Raw genomic sequence first — 20,300 nt, 5'->3', positions numbered from 1 at the left:
AAGAATTTCAATTATCATTATATACTGATACAGAAATTTGTTTAGGAAATAGTGGAGGATAGAAGAAGAATGGATTTTGTATTATGAGGTTATGCTTTGACTACATATAATAAGATCATTCCATCAGTATTTGAACAAATTATTTTATTCTTATTTATCTAAATTAGATATTGAAATGTCCTATCATATATGAACTATTCTTTTCCCTGATAAATTGGCCATTTACTTGCTGTGTGACCTTAGATAAGTCATTTCCCCTGGACCTTATTTTCCTCATTTATAAAATAACTGGGTTGGGTTCAGCAACTTCTCAGGTCCCTCCCAGATCTACCATTTATGACTCAGTGATCTCAACAGGCAGAACTAGACTTCCTTGAGTAGGTGCATCAGGCAGAGAAATCAGCACAAGAACAATTTGTTCTGTATCAAATCATGCTCCCAACCTCTTATTGCTGTTGGAGACAGTGTGACTATCAAGTTAGTTAATAAAGTAGTGTCACACCCAGAATGGTTGGCAAAGTCTTTCACATTCTTACTACTTTATAATTCTTTAGTCTTTAGGCCAAAGATCTTTCAACTTCAAATGGAGGGAGTTGGTTCCCTAGTCCTGAAATATTTCCCAGGACCCAGCAGCATAGTGAAAATAACTCCTTAACTAGAAAGTAACATTGCAACATCTGTTGTTGCTTCCTTGACAGCCTTTTAGACCTCCTTATCCTGTGTGATTATCTCCATAATTCAGTAGAGGGCTTTCCTTAGGTTTTCTGATATTTCATAGTGAGTAATACAGTGATACAGTAAGTCAACATTTATTAAGCACCAACTGTGTGATAGACACCGTGCAAACTTAGAAGTGGGTTGTCCATCTTTAATACCTCATTCTAGCTGTAGGACAAGTCCATCTCCTTTTCTGATCATATGTAGCCTTTTTGGGGGAAGGGTAAAGGGGGGAGAGGCAATTGAAGTTAAATTATTTGTCCAGAGGTTCTCTGCTAGTAGGTATTTGTGGATGGATTTGAACTCAAGTCTATCCACTGTGATCATATATACTCTTGATCATATATACTCTTGATAATATCTTGCATGCTGCTACTTGGAGGCCAATTTGTGTGGCCTTCTTAGACCTTCTATATAGCCTTCTGGGTCACCTGTAATTATGATGTTTCACAGATGATGATGTTCCATAATTAGTAGCTATTTTGAAATTCTGGGAGAATATTGGAGTTGAAAAGATGGCCCTTGACTCCAGGGAGCTGCTCAGGATTGTTGAGAAAGCTGCATTCTAGTTCACTCTTCTCCTTCTGTTCAAGTCCTGGCCAATCTCATAGCCCATTTGCAGAACTGATTCAAGACATGGGTACTGATGCACTAATACAATGGACTACCCATCCAGCAGACCTAAATGATTTTCTTTATGAATTATTTGAAACCTTTGCTCTTTCTTTTGCCCATTTTTTGGTCATCATCTGTCTATTCATTCCTGCATTTGAGAAGAAACTTCAGGAGTTATTCAAAACAATTTCTATTTGCTATTTGCTCTGCTGGAGCAAATGGCTGAATTTAGTTATTTAAAAAATTATCTGAGAATTTCAATTCATTCAATATAGAACAAATATTTATTGACTTTTTACTAAGAGTAAAGTACTGTTTTAGGTGCTAAGTCCAAAATAAATAAAACATGGATTTGGTTTTAGGGAGTCAATATGAGGCAGAGGGAAAGAGATAAGATAAGTATCCAGATAAAGATATAGAAGATGATAAAAGGAGACATCTAAGATATGCAAATAGCACTAGATTGAATCCGAGCCCTGATGCTACGTGTGATCTTTAACACCTAACTTTAGAATGCATCTTTAACCACGATGGGGTTCAGATTCTTCCTCTGTAAAATTAGGCAGAATCTTTCTAATTCTAAATCTTATAATTTATAATGAAAGATGATATACTTTGCAAATTTTGAGGGTGAACCGAGTGTCAGGTTGATTCATTCTTTTTGGGTATAATTGCAAGAATATATTTCAGGTGCAAATTAAGACAACTCTGAGGTACCACTACCCACCTCTCAGATTGGCTAAGATGACAAGAAAAGACAATGACGAATATGTGGGAAAACTGGAACACTAATACATTGTTAGAGGAGTTGTGAACTGATCCAACAATTCTGGAGAGCAATATGGAACTGTACTCAAAGGGCCATCAAACTATGCATACCCTTTGATCCAGCAGTGTACTACTGGGCTGTATCCCAAAGAGATCTTAAAAAAGGGAAAAGGACCCACATGTGCAAAAATGTTTTTAGCACTCTTTTTGTAATGGCAAGGAACTGGAAACCGAGTGGATGTTGATCAATTGAAGAATGGCTGAATAAGTTATAGTATATGAATGTTATGGAATATTGTTGTTCTATAGAAATGATCAGCAAGATGATTTCAGAGAGGCCTGGAGAGACTTACATGAAGTGATGTTAACTGAAGTGAATATAACCAAGAGAACATTGTACAACAACAGGATTATATAATGATCAACTCTGATGGACATGGCTCTTTTCAACAGGGAGGTGAATCAAGCCATTTCTAATGGACTTATGATGGAGAGAGACATCTGTACCCAGAGAGAGGACTGTGGGGAATGAGTATGGATCACAACATAATATTTTCACCTTTTTGTTGTGGTTTGCTTGCTTTTTGCTTTTATTCTCATTTTTTCCTTTTTGATCTGATTTTTCTTATGCCACATGATGATTATGCAAATATATATAGAAGAATTCCACATGTTTAATATATATTGGATTTCTTGATGTCTAGGGGAAGAGGTAGGGGGAAAGGGAGGGAGAAAAAATTTGAACACAAGGTTTTGCAAGGGTGAATGTTTGAAACTATCTGTACATATATTTTAAAATAAAATATTATTTTTAAAAGAATATATTTAATGAAGTCTTTTACTCTCTTCCCTTTGAGTGACTTGGAGTATAGAAATAGCACCAAAAAGCTACAAAAGTCAGACAGCTTCCTGATTAGCAAAAAGTGAATTTAAGATTATAAATAGACAGAAGAGTTTGATTTAGAGTTCTGAGATAGGAAAATCCCAAATCAATTGCATGGTGGTCAAGTGTAGGTTTTGGTATGAAAGACACTATTCTCATAGGGGGTCAGAGGGAAGCAACTCTGGAATGTAGGCTCCAGGCCTGGAAAATCATGGGCCAATTCAGGTCCTGGAAAACTTTAGCAAGAAAACTATTTGGTGCAACTCATATGGTACAATTGAAGTAATCTCTCCTGACTCATGCTTTACTAAGGCAAATAGTCTAGCTCTAAAAATAATCAAACAATCCTGGATGACCTACGCTGACTATGATGACTATTTGCCATGCTAGGGCAAATAAGTCTAGCTGCCCTCTGCCAGCACAATAATCCTGGAAGATCCCAGATGCAATTCATGGCTGAGCACCCCAAGCTTTGCTTACACAGACCGGGACCAATTTTGGAGGCAACCCCAACAAGTCTTTCTTTTTTTGGTTTATTTTGTCTTCACCCAGAATTCTCAGCTGGGAAATTTCCAAATATATCTTGAATATAACTTTTGTCTAGATTTCAATATATGTGGATTAAAAGATCCCTAGATCAAATGAAAGTACTTGAGGTAACAAATAGTGCATATTGGGTAGAAGAAAGTGTTTATTTTGACCCATAAAAAATGAAAGTACAAAAAAGACTCATAGTAGTCTAAAAACAATTGATATAATACCTCTCCCTTTTTGATGAGTTTGTCCTTCAGGCTTGTACAGTTCTCCAGAGCTAAAAGGAATCCCTTGAAATTTTGGTGAATCCCATTCATTTTCACCTATAAATCGCTCTGATCTCATTGATTGATTTATGGCACAGCTTTAAGGGCATGGACACTCCTCAGAAGGGACATACACCCAAAATGTACAGGAAACTCTTTTTCCCATCTCCAATACTTCAGTGAGTCTTACTTACACAATACCCATACAGGCATTCATTCTCGTTGTAAATATTTCTTGTTGAATCATACTACTTGAGTGTTTGCACTAAGTTTGGAAGACAAACAAACCTGGAGGTTCCAGAGAAGCAAATCCTTTTCAGCCAGACCTGCCTGTTACTATGTGAATAATTTATGGTAATAGTGGAAAGGCTAAGCTCAGATTTTTACTTCCCCATGTTGTAGCTTAGTCTCTTGTTACTCTTCTGTCTCTGGAAACTCTTCTACCTCAAGAAGCTCACATCATCCAGGAATTCCCTTTCTTTCTTTCTCAGGGTCCCAGAACTCTCAATTTGGGATTGCTAGAAAAGCAAAATCTCTGGTACGTACAAGAAATTCACCCCCTTTTCTATAAAGAAAGCTCCAAACATTCCAAAAGTTAAATGTACTTTTAGCTTTCTGGCCTATTCTCTCTAGAGGACAAAAAGGCAGAAGTTGCAAATGACTTTTTTTTTTAATAGGCTAGCATTAAGTGGTGGCTTTAACCCACAGAAGTCCAAGTCAATCAACTTATCCTCCATCAATGAGACATAATCTAAGTTCCAAAAAAAGGATGTATATAGCCTATGCTCTCATCAAACTGATCAGAAAACTCTACCTACCTATGCTATTAATAATTTGGGTACTTCAGAAGGAAGTACAGTGTGACAAGAAACCTGTGCCTAAAATTAGGAAGACCTGAATTTAAATTTTATCTCAAAACATTTACCAACTGTAATCTCTGTTTGCCTCAGTTTACTTATCTGTAAAAAAATAAAAGTGAATAAAAACTGCATCTAGTTCCCTGGGTTGTTATAAGGATTAAATGAGATAATAATTGCAAAATGCTTAATACAGCAGTTGGCCCATAGTAAGCATTATATAACTATTATGGATAGCTGAGTGGTATTATGCTAGAGTACTGGGTCTGGAGTCAGGAGGATCTGTTAAAAATCCAGCCTCAGACATTATCTGTGTGACCTTGAGCAAGTCATTTTACTCTATTTGCCTCAGTTTCCTCATCTGTAAAATGATGGAAGAAGAAAAAGCAAATCACTCCAGTATCTCTGCCAAGAAAACTCCAAACATGACAGAAATGATTGGACAAGCAACAACAACATAGTCATTATGATTGTTCAAAGCAGAAGTCCTAAATGAGTCTTTAATACCTACTATCCATAGGATTTTAGGTAAGCCACTTAAATATTTTTAATCCTGAATTTCTTCATACATAATATAAATATAATAATACATCATTATAAAGTCATGAGGGAGACACTTCATAAACCTTAGAGGCCTATATAATTGAGAGTTATTTTTTTTAATTGCCAAGTCTATAATGGATAGTTTCCTCTACTCTCAGAACTTCTGAGTATATTCTTTCCTGTTATGAAAAAATCTAGAAAATATACTTTTTATAATAGTTTTTTTTATTTTTTCAAAATGCATGAAAAGTTAGTTTTCAACATCTACCCCTGCAAACCATTGTATTCCATATTTTTCTCCCTCTTTCTCCTAGACCAGAAACAATCCAATATAGACTAACATATGCAATTCTTCTAAACATATTAGAAATATACTTTTGACATCAGGGCAGTAAAGGAAAAATGAAGTGGGCACCAAAAGTTGGCACCAGATTATGACACTATTGATAAAGAAGTGGAAAGATAATCTGGGCTCAGGGACAGATCTCCCATCCCAGGGAACTTGTGAAGACTGAGAAACCCAATGGCTCAAGGTGGGGTTCAGAGGTGACTTAGATTATTTTACAGATGAGAAAATGGAGAGAAAACAGAGGCTCAGAAAGTGATGACTATAGTCACACATAGCAAGCAGCAGATGGCAAATGGAGGTTTCAAAATGGTAAAAGAGGAAGCCGTAGACCAAAGGCAAGGACTAACGTCTCTGGATCATTTCTGAAGAGGAGCTGAAGTTCTGCTTTGCCCCCTGATCAGACAGTGTAACATTTATAGCTCTGAGTAATGAACCACAAGTCAAATGCTATGAGATTCCACAAATGAGAGATTGTGAAGGTGGCCCCTAACCAGAGCCCTGAAAAATGAGCAAGCTTTTTAATAAGGCTATGGAGAAGGAGGCAGACGTGCAGGAGGAAATACAAAGATCAGCAAGTAGTTCACTTTGAATGGAATGTGAAGAATATGAGAGGGAATAATCACCAAAATGCTAGATTGGGGCCAGATTGTACAGAGTTTTGAATACTAAAATGAGTTTGGATTTTATTTAGGGTTGGATGGTAGTGTTATTTTGTCCCGTTTTCCAAGAGGACCGTGACATGAGGGAGAAGATGCCATGATGTGCAAGTGAATTGAAGTGAGAGAGGGCTTTTCAAGGTCACCTGCCTCACCTTCCCCTGCAGAGCCCTCTGAGTTCAGTAGGTGGATATAGATCAGAACAAGGGTTAGATAGTAAACCCCTTGAAAAAAGGGATTACCTTTTACCTCTATGTATATCCAATGGTTAGCATAGTGCCTGGCATACAGCAGGTGCTTAATATTGACTAAGTGATGTGATAATGTTGTTAAGTTGCTTTTAATCACATCCAACTCCTCATGAACCCATTTGGGTTTTCTTGTCAGAGATACTGAAGTACTTTGTCATTTCCTCTCCCAGGCTTATTTTTACAGATAGTGTCTTCTTGATTTCAAGCCCTGTGCTCTTTCTACCGCTCCACCTAGATCCTCCTACTCTATTTTGTTATTGGGAGACCACATGGATCAAAGAATCATTACTTTAGAACTTGAGACTCTAGTCAATCTAGTCCAACCCCTTCTTTTTACAGGTGAGGAAACAGAGGCTGAATGACTTTATTCAAAGCCACATGGTTATAAGGAACATAAATGGCACCCTGTACCATTCTGTCTCTTGAGATGTCAAGGGATTTGTTTTGATCTTCACCAGTCAGTCCTTACAGTTTTTATGTAGCTACATTTTTCAGCATAGTCCTATGGAAAGAATGGGGAAAGAGTCAGGAGACCTATATTCTATGAAATCTCTGCCCCATACACCTGGTCTTTAATCTCTCTCTCTTCCCCAGGTTTTCCATTTGTGACATTTGGATGGTGCTATTGGGCCTCCCCTCCCTCACAGGGTTGTTGTGCATATAAAAGAAGGTAGCAGATGTTAAAATTGTTTGAAAGAAGTACAACACAGTCATAGAGTATACCCACCATGTATTAGCCTGGCTTAGAAAGCAAGATGCTGTATTTATATTGCTGCATTATAGTTGAGTCCTTGTGTGAGACATGCACATTTTCTTATAAGCAATTCAGTGACACATTAACAATAATGGCTAGCATTGTAACCATATAGTGTCTTAAGTTTTGTGAAGCACTTTGATAAATATCTCATTTATGCTCACAATAATTCTGGAAATAAGCTATCATCATAATTTTAGAAATGAGGAAATTGAGGCAAACAGAGACAAAGGGACGTGCCACATTCACACAGCTAGCAAGGATGTGACGGCCAGATTTAAACTCTGGCTCTAGGTTTGACATGCCATCCACCTCAGGGACTTTAGGAGTAAAGCAAAGACTTGATGCATTCCACAGGTGTAGACAAGACAGAAAAAAAAGACTGCTATTGTGGTGTTAAACATCACCTGATTCCAGGACTTTGAAATCCTCTTCAGCTTAACACTTGGATGTTGAACATGCTATTTTCAATGGACACCAAAGAGAAATGCAGGTACCCTGAGCTCAGAGGGAATTCATTATTCAAGGCACAAAATTTCATACTATGGACTGCAATACATTATAATTCAAATGAGCCGAGCACAATGGGAGGAAAATATGCTAGCAGATTTCTTTCTGTCGTTTTCCTCTGAAGCCCTGTAATTACCGCAGGCAGGTGTTTGGGATAACTGAGCATCTGGGATAGGGGGAAGTCCACTGTATTTTATCTTCCTCGGAGCTTGACTGAGTACCAAATCAATAACATTTTGAAAAAAGAAATAGGCTTCTTGTAAAAATCTGAGTCCCACAAAAAGGCTCGAGTCCCAACAACTAGTTTTCCTGCTGTGCTCAAGGTTCTGCCCTTCAAAGTGCTGCCTCCGCAGCTGCTATTGCTGTCTCATTTTTTTCTTCCCATAAAGTTTTTACTTTCCTAATTCTCACTGGCCTTCTGTGACCCCTGACATTTGGGTTTCTACTGCAGCCCAGCAGGCTTCCTATTTTCTGTGTCATTACCTCTTATTCCTCTCTAATTGTCACCAGGATACACTTTTCTCCTGGTATTCTCACTGGCATGTGGCACGGCCCAGTCCACCTCCCATCCCCTAGCCAACTGTCAGCCAAATGGGCTCAGGTATGTGTGATTGGGTGAGAGGAGCCTGCGTCTGTGTTGTTAATTATTGACTGTGGCATTTTGTGCTGATGGAAATCTAATCTATTCTATTAAAAACAATTATTGTGAAATAGAGCAGTGGAGATTAATACCCAAACTCTGGACAAAGACTCCAAACAATTCAGCCTTCTCTCTCCTGATCTCATTACCAGATTTCTTTTGTGGCAGGGCCATTGTTATGTGTCCTGTTCATTCAAGTACACTCGATTACAGCAGGCTCTGAAAAAGCCAGGTCTCAATGTGGATGCAGAGCCACCAAGTCTGGTGATAAGCAGGGACAGGCCCCAAAATAATTCTGGTTCACTCCTAATAACTTAACCTAATCCCTTTGATTGACAGGAAGGAGGGGAGGGAGGTGGCAAAAAAAAAAAAAAAAAATCAGCCCAAACTGATTTTGCCTTTTTGGGTCCCTGGAGTTATGTAACTTCCTCCCATACATCTGTTCTGGCTGTTGTGAAGGATGATCCCCGCCCCTACCCCTAGCTAAAGGAAGAGGCACCGAGGTCACCGAGGATGGAGCTGGGAGCTGGTCAGGAGGCCAGTTTCTCAGCTCACAGATGGAGGGCGAGGTCGGCCAGAGCAGAAACATGTGGCAAGAAATGCCAAGCCAAGAATGTCTGATTGAACAACTACAAGGATGTCTGTCCCCCTCCCCACCTCCCAACCCCCCAACTCCTGCCCCTCCATACGAGAGACTGTCATTCATTCTCTGGAGATGAATAATTAAACAGGCTCACTGGCCCAGCCTTTGTTTTGCTTCACCCCACCCAGTGCCCTGGCCCTCTGCCAGTTCAGGTTTTGGCTTCTGCCTCCCTTAGATGCCTGCTGCTCTTTCCCTAGGCCCGCCAGTGTCCTTTCTGCTAACTCACCTGCCTTGGTGGTCCCTATGGCCCCTTCCAGGGCCAACCCCATGGGGGAGTGTCAGTGGGTCAAGTGTTTCCTGATCCCATGTTTATGATTCATGGTCCTGCTGGAGAAAAATGGGGTGAAAGGAAATTCCGAGCCCCTCCCCCTCAAGTTTGGGAGGGAGCCCAAGGTCCCTCCAGTGTGTGAATCATTAACTCTATGCAAATGAGTTCTGAGTAACACAGGCAGGGTTTCTTCCCAAAGTAAATGATTTTCCTCTCCCAGTCCTGACAGATTGGGCAGATGATGAGGAGGATCTGCAAAGAACATCCATTTCTTAGCTTCTACCCACGCTCTAACCCAGGGTGGTTTTGCTGAATTTGCATATACGCTCTCAGTGTCTCGTGGGAGGAAGATGAAGATCAATTGGAGTGGCCTGGTGCCCCTGGAGAGCCGGGGTGTGGCCCCAGTCCAGGAGGGATACTTAATCTTGTTCTAGGGCTGGCTGAGGCATTGGTCACTGGAACTGAAGAGCCAGAGATGATGGCCCTCCTTCTTGCTTCCCTTCCAGTCCTTCTCCACAGCTGCTGTGGTTTGGGGACTAGAAGGGAAAACGGGCATGGTATCTTTTGAAGTGACAATAGAACCAGATCACACATAATTCCTAGGGATAAAGGGCTGTAAAATCAAAGGGTAGTTTCAAAGGAGAGAACCATAGGTTTCTACATCTAGAGCTAGAAGGTATCTTAGAAATCACCTATTCTAACCTCCCAATTTTCTAGGCTCTGAAGCCCTAGGTAGTTAAGTGACTTGCCAAAAGTAACACAGGTAATAAGCTGCAGAAATAGAGTTTAAAGCCAGATTTGCTGAGTCCAAGAGCCAATCTTCTCTCTGTTGTACCATGAAAACTGGAAAATGAGTTTAGGAGTATGAGGTAATTCCAACATCCCTTCAGGCCTGAAACTGTCATTGGGCAAATGGAGATGCCTCAGGACACTAGCATGGGGTGGTGGTAGGGATGGTCTTGCATCCGCTTTCTTCACATGACAAAAATCATCCCTGAGCCTTGCGTCATGATCTTTAACAAGCCTATAGCATAGCTATCTCGGTTTTCCTCTCCCCTACCCACCTAATCTCATCCCCAACTCCCATAGAGTTGAAGATCCAACTGCCTCCTTCTCCATCCTGGCAAGACTTCATTTGTGTGAGAATATCGTCTTTGCCACTTCTCCCCCAACCTTCCCCTATTTTTTTGTTTGAGGAGAAAAAATGTCTAATTATGGTTTAAGTCCCTTTAACTCCTAAAAATGCAGTGGCCAATTGATCCAGACATATTTTTACCATATGATACCTTCCTATTATGCTATTTTGAACATATTGGTTTCAAGATAGGACTTTAAAAGTCATCATTAGTTGGGAGAAGACCACCACAGAATAGATGAAGTTACTCAGGGAAATCAATGTGATCATTTAGAGGAATTCTTTACTACAGAAATAGATTAGATAGACCTGATTAAATAACAGCTTTCCTCAGGGAGAAGAAGGGAAAGGAAAGGGAGGGGAGGGGAGGAGAGGGAGAAGGAGAGGGAGAAGGAGGAGGAGGGGAGGAAAATGGGAAGGGAAGAGATCAGAAGGGAAAGGAAGGAAAGGGGAGAGAAGGAAAGGGAAGGGAGAAAGGAAGGGAAAGAAAGGGAAGGGAAAGGAAAAGGAAAGAGAAAGAAAAGGAAGGGAAGGGAAGGAATGGAAAGAGAAGGGAAGTGACTGAGAGAATTGAATTGAAGAACACTGTCTCATTAGAAGCAGTATATGGTACACTGAAAGAATGTCAATTTGGGAGTAGAGGTTGCAGCTTAAAATCTTGGCTCTGCCATTCATGGCTTATGTGATCTTGGTCAAATTACTTTTCTTCACTTTGTTTTTCCTGAATTATAAAAGGATGCCCTTTTTTTCTTGACATGACCTGGGAGGTCCTTTCTAGTTTTAAATATGTGATTCTAAACTTTTGCACTAAGCTCCCTTTGGGATTTAACTTTCTATGAACCTATAAACCTAAATCCAGTAGGATTATTAGTCTAGGAGATAAAGGGTCAAGACTTGCCCTGTCAAAATATATGGAGCATAAAGAGCAAATTAGCCCTTTAGCTTTGCTAAAGCCCCATCAACAAAGATAACAATTCTGTGAAATATGGATGTTGGTGGTATGGCTTAAAAACACTGAAGTTCTGACAAAACTTTAAATTTCCCTTCAAGTTCCTTAGCATTATAAAAGTCAGCCAATTGCTAATAAAAGCTTTTGGGGGGGATGGGAGTGAGAAGGGAACACTGTCACCATTTTTACTTTTGGCTCAGGACTTTTAGATACAAAAGAGAAGGACAGGATCACAGAACCTTGGTATTAGAAAGAATCTGAGGTTAGCTTGTCTAATGTATGCCTTAAGTTTGAGTTCCCCTATAGTATCCTGGACAAGTGATCCTTGAACCTCCATCTGTATTCCTCCAGGCACTGGGGACTCAATAGCTCCAGAGACATCCCATTCTATTAATTAGTAGGAGGTTTTTCCTTATATGGAACAGAAATCTGCTTTTTCAAAACTTCTACCCATTGCTCCCAGTTCCATCCCCTAGGACCAGGCAGAGCAATTCTAATCCATCATCCACTTTGGCTTTCCTCCAGAGAATGGAGTCATTCTCTCTGGAGCAACCCATGAACTGATTATCCAGTTCACATGTTTCCAATCCCTCCATCAGCTAAGGACAGGTGCCATTAGAAGGAAAATAACTTGACTTAGGCAATTGTGATCACACTTTGTTCACTTTAGGTAAGCAGTGTTATATTCATCACTTAAGGTGTGGCACAAAAGGGATTCAGAACAGGCAAAAATCCAGGTTAATTAGCTAATCTGTTTATTGAAGTACTCTGATCCTCAACCCAGCCTTCATGCCATATTTATTGGGCAAAAGTCACCAATTTCCCCCAGTGTCTTATATGCAGACACTAAAATATATCCCTTAGGATTAAAAAAAAAAATGTTCTTCAAAGGAAGCTGTTTGGAGCAATTCTAAGATTATTAGGTACCCGGATGATGTAATACCACACAATATCACATTTCATTTGGTTTCTGCTATCCATGGAGGCAGGTGGGAAAACTCACTTGGTCCTCACACTTCTGAAGAGAGACATATGAGAGTGTTGTAGTATAGAGACCATTGCTCCCTCCCAAGAGGGTCCTGATTCTGTTATCTAGAAAAGTTGGAAATAACCTTAAATTGTTTCCAGTATTATCTATGAAAATTGAGCCCCAGGACATCCCAGAATTCCAATGTTGAAATGCAAATAAAGCTTGAGTAACAATATCTGGATGAAATGTAGGCCCTCTAAGCCTACAGCTGCATTGCTTTCAGCTAAGTAGGGAAAAGCACATGGAGGAGATTGTGCAGCTAGTTGTTTGCTTCTTTGCAGGAAGCAAACTTTCATTAATCAAAACCCCACAATTCTCTCTACTAGTTTTCTCTTGACACTGCTTTGTGTGGATTCTTCCCTAGTTTGGAATCTGTTGCTCCTGAACTCAGATCATATTTTTCCAGGACCTTATTACCAAGTGAATTTTTGCCTCTCTTTCTCTCTCTCTCCCTTCCCCCACCCCATCTCTCCCTCTCCTTCTTCCTCCACCTCTCCCTCTCCTTCCTTTCTCTTTCCTTCTCTCTCCCTCCCCACTGAGTTAACTGGAATTAGTGACCAAATTGGATTACTTGTCATGTTTTCTCATCTCTACCCCTTTGCATTCTTCCTTCCCTTTCCTTCTTTTCTCTTTCCCTTCCTTTACCTTCACTTCCCTCCCCTTTACCTTTCCCTTCTCTCCCTTTCTTTCTCCCTTCTCTTCCTGTTCCCTTTCCCTCTCCTCCCCTTTCCCATCTCTTTTCTCTTCCCCTTTTTTCCCTGTCTATCTTTCTTTCCCTTTTCCTTCCTTTTTCCTTTCCTTTTCCCTTCCCTTCCCTCCCATTTCCTTACCTCTTCCCTTCCTTTCTCTTACTACTTCCCTGTCCTTCCCTTCTCTTCCTTTCTCTTCCCTTCCTTTCCTTTTCTCTTTCCCTTCCCATCACTTCCTTTCCTCTTTGCATTCCCTTCTTTCCCCTTCCTTTTTCCTTTTCTTTCCCATCTTTTCCTTTTCCCTTTCTCTTTCCCTTCCCTTCCTTTTTCCTTCATTTTCCCTTTCCATTTCCCTTTCCCTTTTCTTCCCTTTCCCTTCCTCTAAAATAAGGGTTCTAAGTTGATTGTGGGTGCCCAGCATACATACTAAATTCCATGATCATAAAGGCCAAATGGGGAATGTCCAAATTCTTTCATTCTATTAAAATAAGTGAGCCATAAGCTGAAGTTTAGGAACTTTTCCCTCCACTATTTGAAGATTTTTTAAACTAGGATTGAATTTTACCTCTTCCCCTAGATACTGTGATCAAACACTGATCTAGGAGGATAGGGAAGCCAAGGAGATAGGGAACTGTGACTGCTGATGCACTGCCAAATCAGGTGGAAAATAAAACCTTCTGTCGAATCAATTAGTTATTTTGTCTCAATCATGCCAAGCAATCAGTTTGACTTGATGTTTCCAACAGAATTGAATTTTTCACTGAGTTGACTGATTATTTAGGTGCCATGTACACACAGACCTACAGTATGTCCTGGAATGAAAGTCCAAAAGAAAGTTGGCAATGCCTGTGTGCCAGAAATTATGGCATGCAAATAGAGCCAGGTCTCCCTTACCCAGGTACTGATTATCTAGGCCTTTGATTTCTCTTCTATTCTCCTCATTATTTCACATTATTATTGCTCCTGGCATTTTTGGCTCATACATAGCTCATTAGCATGATCTTGGTCACTTATATTCAATAGGCCCTGTTTTCCTTATTTGTAAAACGAGGGAGTTGGACTAGATTGAAGTTCTCTCATCCTTTTTTTTTTTTAATGTGTTAAAGACCCCTTTGACAGCCTCTAGAAATCCTTCTCAGAATCACCTTTTTATTGTTGTTGTTTGTTTTTTAATGCACAAAATAGAGTTATAAAAAGAACAGCTATTTTGAAATGAAGTTTATCTGTCCTTTATTTTCTATCTATATTATCTATCTCACTATCATCTGTTTTCTATCTATAGATCACATATCTATCTCAACTATCTCGACACCTATTATCTCACTATTAATAATCATTTAGCTCAATATTATTTATCTATATCTATCTCACTACTTTTATATCATCTCCCTATATATCATCCATCTCACTATCTCATTACCTATCTAATTTCTATTATCTATCTATATATCATCTATCTCACTAATTCATCTATCAGTAATACCTACTTACTATCTGTTCCTCTATCTTTCTACCTCTCTATGTATCTATATTTCTTAAAAACAAAACAAAACAAAACAAAACAAAACAAAACAAAACAGCAATTTCACAGACCTCAGGTTAAGAATCCCTGAGGGAGGTAATTACTAAAGAAATTCTTTCTTTATTGGTGGAAGGAACAATGATTTCATCAGATTAGGGAACTTCTAGTGTGAAAACTCCCTCCACTGATACAAAGAAGCAGGAATTCTATGATTTAACCCTTAGAGAATTTCTGCAGACACTGAATGGCCAAGTAATTTGGCTATGTCACATAGGTAGTATGTTTTAGATGGACCTAGCAAGGGAGTGCAGCCACTCGTATACCCTTGACTGAAGAATGCTATACAGCTCTATTGGGGAAAGTTATCCTCTTCCAAGCTCCCATCTTTGGAGTAGTTAGATCAATGGAATCAACCCTGGCCATCAATGGGGTGACAGAAGTCACAGCCAGATCGCCCTTGCATCCCGTGTGTTTCACTTAAACCAAGGTTTTCTTAATTGCAAGAACAACTCTATCCCGTACAACATGCTTATAGGTATGGTTTTATAATTCTCCATAGTTACCTATGAGTGGTTCCATCAGAGAGTAGAAAAAGGAGGATATGGAAAGAAAGCTCAAACAGGACAGTTTGCAACAGCCTTACTTGTTATTAGTTCAGGTTAAAGGTTTGTTGGAGGAGAAAGTTAAAAGTACTGACTATCCTGAGGTTTTAAATTATGTGTAGGTTTCACTTCTCCATGCTGGTTCTGAAGACATTTGCACAGATAATTTAGAGGTGGCTGCATAAGTTTAACATTACACATTGCCTAAGGTATTAAAATTTTCAGTAACTCTGCAGAGAGAATTGTAATTTGGAATACTATTTTAAATTCTTATAAACTTTTTTTCAGGACAGGGAAGGGGACAGATTTTATAATTTGGAATAAGGAACAGTTGAATTTGAATTCTTTTTTTTTCCCAGGCACTAATTGTATGACCCCCAATTAAATCACTTACCATCTCTGAGCCTCAGTTTCCTGGTTTGCAAATGGGGATGGATATTAGTATCTATCTCATAAGATTTTGTGAGGATCAAATGAGATATTGTAAGAAAAGAATTTTACAAATTTAAAAATACTAAATTGGTGTTTTTGGGAGTGATATTTATCAAAAGATAAGCTATAAAAATATGGGCAACATAATTCTCATGTTTAGGGGAATTTTTCCTTTTCTTTCATGCAGACATGCATAATAGGCAAAATACTTCCTATTCCCATGACTTGACAGAGTAAATATCTCAGTGAAACTTCTTACAAAGTTTGATTACTCAGTCAAAACCTAAGCACCCTGTTGGGAGATAAGTGAACACTTTAGTTATACTGTTCTATGTTTTGGATGAGTTGAATAGTTACTAATCCCCGAAAGAAGAATGGTACAGGTAATTGGAACTGAGAAAACATACTGCGCCCCTCTAAAAGACTAATGAGAAATATAAAAACTCCCATCAAACATCACACTATTTTCTCTTCTTGCAACAGCAATTGTAGAAAATAACTTCAATAATTTGATGTGGTAAAAAATTTGCTAATCCTGCTATTATTATATGGAAGGCTGATGGTAATGTTATATGATTGAAGGTTACTTAATGTAATATGAAAACTAATACAATATGATTAATTTATTATAAAGATCATAGAAATAGATGTGACTTTAGAAGTCTTCAAATACAACTCTCTACTTTTCAGAGAGGAAATTGAGGACAGATTTAATAACATAATATAAACAATAGAATATATAATGTGATATATCATATGATATATAAGTGATATGTTTTAGCCACTGAAATCCAGATCAGGGTCTCGTAAACATTTTCCATTCATAATCCCTTTTCATGTGAGAATTTTCATGCCACTCCAGATATATAGGCATACAGATCAAATATTTATTAATAATAAATCATAATTTCATGACCCCCACATTCAATTATGTGAGTCGATGGGGTCATGACCCACAGTTTAAGTAACTTTGATCTGCAACTGTGATGGACTTGGCTCTTCTCAATAATGTGGCCAATCAAGGCAATTCCAATAAATTTGAGCAACTGAAAATTATAATTTAATGCCATCCAAACCCAGAAAGAACTATGAAAACTGAATATGAATCAAAGTATAATATTTTCATGTTTTATTTGTTTTTTCTCATTTTTTTCCTTTTTGGTCTGATTTTTTTAGTACAACACAACAAACATGGAAATATGTTTAAAAGAATTGCACTATTTAATCTATATCAGACTACTTGCTGTCTTGTGAAGGGAGGTACTAAAAATGGAAGGAGAAAAATTTGAAACACAAAGTATTATGAAAATGAAAATTGAAAACTATCTTTACATGTATTTGGAAAAACTACTATTTAAAAAAAAGAAACAGTACCTTTGATCTGATAACCACTCTCAACTTTAACAATAATGCAGCCTTAACAATAATACTAAGGAAGTATAAAGTTGGACTGTGGTTCATGAGTTACTATATCTTTGCCAATGAGCTGAAGGCAAAAGGACCAGAGACAGGAAAGCTGGTAGGAGGATTTTGGGGAAGAAAGTGAATTTAGTTGGACTTGGATTCCTATGCTGGAAGGAGAATGCAAGGAATAGATAAAGATTCTGGCAGTTAGAGCTCATGTTCACCTGGCAGGAAGATTGGAAAAGGGAGAAGGATACATGGTTATATATCCTTTGTATGCTCAAAGAGGAAATCAGATGCCAATTGAGAAGCAGCTGAGAATTATAAAATTCTAACTTTTTAACAAAAGCATAAGATGGTTCTGGATCCTATTTTTCCTCCTCTGATGATAGGCTCTCCAGAAGAGTATGTTATATCCTCCCTATGGGTTAAGGCCCTAGAATCTCTGCCTTATATCATAAAATCTAGACTCTCTTCAGTATGTCCTTGACAAATCTCAATCAAATTTGTCTCAAAGACTTAGTTTGAGAACATCTTTCCTGATACTCATGTCAGGACATATTTTGTACTAATTATTGGGGGCTTCACAATTACTAGTTAAGCTTATACATTCCAGTGACCCATTTTCTAGTTATCCCTTCTACATTATGACTTTTTCCATTATGGTTTTGAAACATTGCAGGTCAGAATAAGAAATTAAATGAGAATTTTTTGAGAGTTTTGTGGAAGCTGCAGATAACATGCAAAGGCCAAGAAACAACACAGAAAAGAGTTTAGAAACTTAGAAATACGTGGATATATAGATATAGATAAACTATATGCATATATATTTGAATAATATCAACATATTTTATCTTTTAATACCATAATAATGTAGACTACTCTGGTATGAAGGGAGAGTTAAAAAATTTCATGTGGATTTATTATTGGGGCTCTATATCCTAAACCTCCATGATGTGGAAGGGTTAACTATACTATTGTTTTCTCAGAGCAGGAATAGGAGAAAAAGCTTGCTTTCCTTTTTGATAAAGAGCTAAAGTCTATTTTAGAGAGATGAAATGGTGACATCTAAAGCCAGGAGGGGGTAACCAAGTGTTGATTTGCTGCCAGGTAGGAGTGAAAAGTGGTAGTAATCAGCAAAGGAGTGCCATGTTCGCAAATGGTTCCTCCCAGTTCTTAATGTGTGGTATCACACATAGACATATGCTTGGTAAGAAAAAACAACCACCAAAAGTCAATGTAAGCCAATCACTTCATATAGCTCATTTGAATATTTCATTAGAAGGTGAAAAGTACAACCTTGTAATATTGCCAGGGCTTTTTTCCCCCCATTTTCTTTGCACCATTTGAGAGATGGACAAAGGACTTTGGTTGGTGTGTTTGTTGGTTCCACAAAAAAAATTGCACTTATTTAATCTATATCAGATTACTTGCTGTCTTGTGGAGGGAGACACTAAAAGAGGGAAGGAGAAAAATTTGGAACATAAAGTATTACAAAAAGGAATGCTGAAAACTATCTTTACATGTATTTGGAAAGTTACATCCTATGTAACTTGCATTAATAGAAACAATCAGAGCTGTAACTAGCAATTTTGGTGCCAGGGACTGTAGCACAAGATATACCCTCAAACTTTGTAATTTGTGAGGTGAAATGACACAAGATGTAATTAATACCACTTCATTTGAGAAGACTGCAGCACTGATCCAAGGAAGACCTTGGAGATCTGTATCACGGAAGATAGACACAGACCCTCTGACAATGAGAGACCTTTAGGGAAGCCCACAGAGCCCAGGAGGAAGTTGAGTGGATTTCTCAGGGGAAGAGCTCACCTGATGTGAGTGAACAAGGTTGCAAGGGGGAGTAGGAAAGCCATCTGTTATTCTATTTTAGCTTATTTTTCTTGCTAACTAGGTGCTAAGCTCAAGTTATTCTTGTGATGTTAAGGAGAGCAATTGCCACCAACATGTTAATGTAACAGATTTTTAAAAAATGTACAGTCTTTAAAAAACATTATTTTAAATGGTCTTATTCTCTAAATTTCAGTGCCTTGGGGCAAAGCCCCAGTTATCCTGCCCTAGTTATGGTTATGCCAATATTTATTCTCTTTTTCAGATCAACAATTACAATAATCGAATAACTTCCAGGTCAACTACTTTGGGGGTCAATTGTTGATTGCTAAGGAAACCAAATGGATTACCTTAATAGTAGCTCCAGTTCTATTATGTTCACAGTCCCAGAGCCTAATGAATGCTCTGGATGAGAAAAGCTATGTCAGGCAATCAACAAGAATTTATTATCCATGTGGTTATACAATATTGAATGCTTGAATTCAAGTCTAGATTTCTTTTGTTAGAGGGCTCTGAATCAAACTGAGTACCTCTAATTACACTCCCATAAACACTTCACTGCTGTCTTTTACATGAGAACAAAGATCTAGAGTCAGAGCTCCAGTTGCTAACTTTGTGATCTTGAGCATCAGAGCTAACAGTTCTAGTCTTCCTGTGTAGAAAGGGAGGTTTGGGACAGGAGGTCCCTAGGACTCCTTGCAGGTCTACAATTCTATGATTACATGAAGTGCTAAGTGGAGAAGGAAGGAATGTCACTAGCATGTTTTCACTATCTCTTCCTTAAACATGCCTTTTATATTCCTGTCTTCATGACTTTATGAATGCCACATCTCACTCCTGGTACTCTTTCCTTTTCCTCCTTTCTACCTACCCAAATTCCTCTGCCCATTCTTCACAATTTAGGCCATGTCTCTTTTGTTGAACGTTTCAACGGGATTTTGATGTATTATTCTATGCAAGAGACAGCTGGAAAAGTGATGCTACTCTACATACATATTGTTATTGTTGTTAAACTGTGTGTGACTTTTTGTAACCCCATTTGGGGTTTTCCTGGCAAAGATACTAGACTGGTTTGCTACTTTATCCTCTAGCTTATTTTATAGATAAAGAAACCGAGACAAGCAGGATAGACTGATTTGCTGAGGGCCATGTAGGTAATGTGTTTGAAGCTAGATTTAAATTCAGGAGGATGTCTTCCTGGCTCCAGGCCCAGGGTTCTATCTGCTGTGCTACCTAGCTGTCTACCTTACACCCCATCTACCTTACATAGACACAAATCCAAAACAATTATGATTTTGGTGGGGTTGAATTATTTTTACTCTTGATTTAATCCATTGTTGCAGGTAATGCTTGGTTGACTATATTATCTGGAAAAATCATAGATAGGATTGAGAGTTAGACACTTTGAGTTCAAACTCTAGCTTGAATTCTTTCT

Source organism: Sminthopsis crassicaudata, chromosome 1 (genome assembly GCF_048593235.1).
Source record: "Sminthopsis crassicaudata isolate SCR6 chromosome 1, ASM4859323v1, whole genome shotgun sequence".
NCBI classification, from domain to species: domain Eukaryota; kingdom Metazoa; phylum Chordata; class Mammalia; order Dasyuromorphia; family Dasyuridae; genus Sminthopsis; species Sminthopsis crassicaudata.
This window is presented reverse-complemented; position numbering follows the sequence as displayed.